Source organism: Oncorhynchus kisutch, linkage group LG27 (assembly GCF_002021735.2).
Source record: "Oncorhynchus kisutch isolate 150728-3 linkage group LG27, Okis_V2, whole genome shotgun sequence".
NCBI classification, from domain to species: Eukaryota; Metazoa; Chordata; class Actinopteri; order Salmoniformes; family Salmonidae; genus Oncorhynchus; species Oncorhynchus kisutch.
In genome coordinates, this window is record NC_034200.2 from 22,070,039 (window position 1) to 22,075,680 (window position 5,642).

Below are 5,642 nucleotides of genomic sequence, written 5' to 3' on the forward strand. Positions count from 1 at the left end.
TTCACGTCCAGATTGACAGCTGAAGCTTCCATTCACGGACGAGCCAGCGACACCGTTTTACTTTATGATGACACCGTTTTACTTTATGATGGGGTGTAAATGTACAGTATTTTATTATCTACTGTGTTAGCTCGAATATTGATAGTAGTGTGAAAGTATATCAGCATTTTACCAGCTGTGAATACTAATTTACCTCTACTATGCATCGACTCTAGTCTACAGTTATTTCACATGTCACTCTACTACCAATCACATAATTTGGTACATCGATGTTGTTCCAATTAAATAAAGCAATAACATAAACAATTGTTATTCCACAGATTGCGTAATGTTGTCAAATAATTCCCATGTTATTCTGAGTGAAATATCAGACTAGTTTTTCTACAGAAGCTTGACAACTCTAATATGGACATTGTCCGCCATCTCACGGAGGAACATGGAACTGAATGTTTCGAGAAGGAAACGCGAACCAATGAACGGACTGCAACCCGTTGATTTACGTAGCGATTGGCGGCGAGTAAACCTGTCAACACGTTAAATTCCAGCTAACACATGTGCCAAATGAATCGTATAGCAAAACTGAAAGAGAGATAATAACCGGCTACAAAATGGCAAATGATGGCGTGGAATACACCATTGTGTTTCCAGATGCATTGGTCTCGGGTGAGCAATTTGTTATCGATAGCCTTGCTAGGCTAGCTAGCTAACGACACGCAAAGTTATCTGTCACCCAGAGCCATGGCATGAGCTATTTAGTCAACGTTGGCTCTGGCAGGTTTGTCCATAATTCAGTGACAGCTGGATTGGACAAACTCAAAGGCTGCTTGCTAACGTTAGCTAGCTAAATTAGTTGTCCTGGTTAGGTAGCTAGTTAATTTACTAATCAGAACTTTTTTTTTTCTCTCCTTTCAGATAGACACTGGCATGGAACAAAATAACCAGTTGTCATACTGCTGGGATGGGCTGGATGCAGAGGCAGTATTCTTCTCTGAATCTTTTGGCGACAAGGAGCTGAGTAACACTGCCCTCAAACTGCTTGAGATACTCTATGATTACGAGGTGGAAAACAGTCCCATATTTTTCCATGTGTTCAGCAACGGGGGATTCATGCTTTACCGCTACATTGTTGAGCTCTTGCACAGTCATAAACAGTTCAGCACCCTTTGTATAGTTGGGGCTGTGGTGGACAGGCCCCAGGCACTCGAAATGTGAGGGGGGCATTACGGGCTCTTACAGCCACTCTGTGACCCAAACTCAATGTCATGTTGATGTATGTTCTCTTGGCACTGTTTGCTGTAACAGTTTTCCTGCCTAGGGTGGTTCTATACCCTGTGACCAAGTACACCCACAAGAACCACTACGATGCCATCCGGGAGAGCCTTCCTACCTGGCCACAGCTGTACCTGTACTCCAGAGCTGATCGAGTGATTCGGTACAGTGATGTTGACCTCATGGTCAAAACCCCTGCCCATGTGAGCCACTTCTGTGACTTTCCAGAGGAGTACTCCAAGCGATGCCTGGCTGTATTCAGAAGGGACCCACCAAAAACTTGATACTTGAGCCAGCATTGAAAGCACACTACTGTAACATATCTCATAAGTCTACGGCACTTCTGTTTTTGTGATTATACTGTAATGTTACACATGTACACTACCGTTCAAAAGTTTGGGGTCATGTAGAAATGTCTTTGTTTTTGAAAGAAAATAATTTTTTGGGGGCCATTAAAATAACATAAAATTTATCTGAAACACAGTGTAGACATTGTTACTGTTGTAAATGACTATTGTAGCTGGACACGGCAAATATTTTATGGAAAATATACAGTTGAAGTCGGAAGTTTACACACACTTAGGTTGGAGTCATTAAAACTTGTTTTTCAACCACTCCACACATTTCTTGTTAACAAACTATAGTTTTGGCAAGTCAGTTAGGACATCTACTTTGCATGACACAAGTCATTTTTCCAACAATTGTTTACATACAGATTATTTAACTTATTCACTGTATCCCAATTCCAGTGGGTCAGAAGTTGTACATAGGGTTAGGCAATGCTACCAAATACTAATTGAGCGTATGTAAACTTCTGACCCACTGGGAATGTGATGAAAGAAATAAAAGCATGAAATCAATCATTCTCTCTACTATTATTCTGAAATTTCACATTCTTAAAATAAAGTGGTGATTTTTTACAAGGATTAAATGTTAGAAATTGTGAAAACTGAGTTTAAATATATTTGGTTAAGGTGTATGAAAACCCTTTTGCAATTATGTTAGCACAGCTGAAAACTGTTACCCTGATTAAAGCAATAAAACTGAGTTTCTGGAGCATCAGCATTTCTGGGTTCGATTACAGGCTCAAAATGGTCTGAAACAAATATCTTTGATCTGAAACTTGTCAGTCTATTCTTGTTCTGAGAAATGAAGGCTATTCCATTTCAGAAATAAGCCGTTTCAAGCAACAATAGTCATTCCGAACATTAACAATGTCTACACTATATTTCGAATCTATTTTATATTTTAATTGACAGAAAATGTGCTTTTCTTTCAAAAACATGGACATTTCTAAGTGACCCCAAACTTTTGAACGTAGTGTATAAATCTGTACTAGGAAATCTGCAACTCCACTGGACACCTTATTTCAAATGTTTACGTTTTTGGAGTTGAAGACAACAAATCAAAATTATACAGGTGATAACCAAATTGCGAGCGTGGGGAAATTTGATTGGTACTATTTGTGAATCTTTAATCCACTTGTTGATGTTTTCAAGAGAATGTGATTGACTACGAAAGACTGTGCTTATTAAACATGTGATTTTCAATTGTACCTCCTATAAATAAATAAAAAACATTATGTCATCATTTGCATTTCATTTGGTCTACTTGATTAGAAATGTGGAACAGTAGATTACTTTGGAAAATTGATATCTAAAGTTTGTCCTGGCCCTTACATGAATTACGTTTTTTTAAATGATAGGTTTAAAGGGGCAATCAGTAGTTGCTACATCTGTTTTTCAAATTATAAATGAATGATATGCACCTATTGATTCTTGAAGAATAGAACTTATAAATGCCTCATGAGCTTGTGAACTCAAGAGCTGTCATACCCCATCAGAACCCAAAATGTAAGCTTGTTTTACTCCAATGTTTGTAAACAAAGTAAATGCAAAAAAACTCTGTATAGCCTCAAAACATGTTTGAAACTATGTTCATCATGGATGGTCAGTCCTTGCATCCTTAGCTCTGTCTATGAATTTTATAGTGGTTACATTTCTCCAGCCTCATCCCTCTGCTTTTTATCAAAATGGGTGGAGAGGCGCTTTGTTATTGTTTCAACTGCTGATTGCCCCTTTAAACACTCGATTCAAATGAAATAACATGTCTCAGTTGTTGTAATGTAGTGTTGCATTCATATTTACTTTATGCTGAAATAGTCAATATTGCATCACACAAAAGGTCATTTGTAGGTATTATTTCGGACTTTAATTTTTATATTTATATACTCTTCCACTCAACCTAGCACTGCAGATTGTGCATGGCTACCTTTGGCCTTGTCTAAAGAGAGATATGTTACCTCAAGGCAGACAAACTCAGTCTTTGCCTCAGCAGACATCAGCAATAGTTTGAAGAGCAGGGCTCTGAGTTGGTCAGGCAGATATGATTATTGAATGTCTCTGACTGTCATGTTTGACATTTTGGAGCGAGTCATTGGCATTTGTCTCTCCGGAAGGCTCACCCTGGCACTTCATACATCATTTAGAGCCACTCGAAGGAAAATGAGAAGGAAAAAGTTTATATATCTGCAGAGACAGATGAACATCGCTTATTGGAGTGCATACTCAATCCTTTTTGTTCCCTTGGCTTGGGTTGGGTGGCTGCATGGCTCATGTTGCCAAATGGTTGTTTGACAGCGATGCAGACACTTCCTGCTGACCTGATTTAAACCTAACTGACTCTCTGGGTTTAAGGTTTGAACTTTTTATTCAACAGAAAGAAAAATGTAAATGTACTGTTAGAATGCTGGAGGTGGTTAACAACGCAAGGAGACAACATGTCTGGATAAAAATAATGAGATGAAGAGCAAGCATGAATAACCATTTGGATTGTGTTCCCAATCAATGAAAGTCTGAATTGCAATATTACAAAATACATAAAATAATTCCTGAGGTGATTTGTGGATAAACTATGGCCAAGTCTGTGACAATACAGACACACACAGCGGCTCCTAGTTGGAATGGTTTGCCAAATATACAAACCTTAAAGGTGTGTGTGTGTGTGTGTGTGTGTGTGTGTGTGTGTGTGTGTGTGTGTGTGTGTGTGTGTGTGTGTGTGTGTGTGTTCTTTGTCTTTGTATACATTTTTTTTCTTTAACTTAGACAACCTTTATATTCCCGCCTTATTTTCTCAAAATGTTGAAATGGGGCATAAATGGGGGAATTTGTTCTAATTACACAAAAAACAAATGTTGATGACATGCTTTGTTTAAATGGTTTTGCATATAGCCTCAATCAGCTGACCCGAATGAGGTCAAGTTTTTGAATTTTTTTAATAATATGTTTATTATTTTACAATAAAAATTCAAATAAAAAAGACAGCAATACTAACAATGACATTGATTGTCCTGTTGAATGGGATGGACCATTTAGAGGACAAAACAAAACTTAATCGAACATGTCTGGATACATTTAAAAAAAAAAGTTGAAATAGAGATACAGTGTAGGATTGGTTGAAATTGGAGCAAAAAATGTCAGGTGACAATTGAAATGTCAGCTGAAGTCACAAATACACTAGTCATCTGTAATTGAAATCCTCCTCATCTGGTGTTGTGTTTCTAGTTTATTAATTATTTTGTTAACTTAAAAAGAGTATCAATAACCAAATACATTTTTCTGTGATTTTAGCAGTACATGAAAGGGACTATTCAGAGATTCTCTGTTGGTCAATATTCTATTTGGGTGATTCACCAACATTTGTCTACGAGCAAAAATAAATGGGCAAATATCTTACAAAAACCTGTCACAAACCTCCCAAAAAAAGGTCAAATAATTATTCATATACTCATCCAAATATAAATCTATTCAATCTGTTCACTAACAGGCAAGGTCATAATGTGGGCATCGTTGTGAGTCAAAATCTGGAAAACTAGACAGGGCAAATCAATGTGTTCACATAGGCCTATATAGTAGTTGTTGAGGCCACACTGAACCACAGTAACATTGCTATGCCTGTGGAGGGCAGCATTTAACCATTATTTTCAACAACAGTATTTTATTCAGAGTCTCACCATAATACATACAAAGACTACACAACATATTCTTTTTTATTTAAGTGTGTATAATTACTGTAATCTTTCTCATTGCTATTGAAATATAGAAAAGGTCATTGTTCACATTTAGTTATGTATTTTAGAGTATATTATTTTACACAATTGTACCATCCAATGGCCTTCAAAAAACCGCAATGCCTTTATGATAGACTTTCATTGAGGTAACACTAGTCAGGCTGTTACTCACAGTCAAAGCTCTAAGGAGGTTGCTCTGATCTGAAAATGCACTGAAATTGACCCAGAAGTTAAAGAAGTCTCTCGTCACAATGAGGGAACATTGTGGTGAAGAGGGGTCAATGGGCCTCTTTAGCCTCCTCTT

The 5,642-nt window shown here is 37.4% G+C and overlaps 1 pseudogene across 1 annotated transcript; it reads left to right on the forward strand.

The window, feature by feature from the left end:
* The first annotated feature begins 463 nt into the window (after positions 1-463).
* On the forward strand, positions 464-1,742 carry LOC109872143 (transmembrane protein 53-like; annotated as a pseudogene). Its single transcript, XR_002252409.2, has 2 exons — positions 464-663; positions 913-1,742. The product of XR_002252409.2 is annotated as a transmembrane protein 53-like (transcript).
* Positions 1,743-5,642: the final 3,900 nt, after the last annotated feature.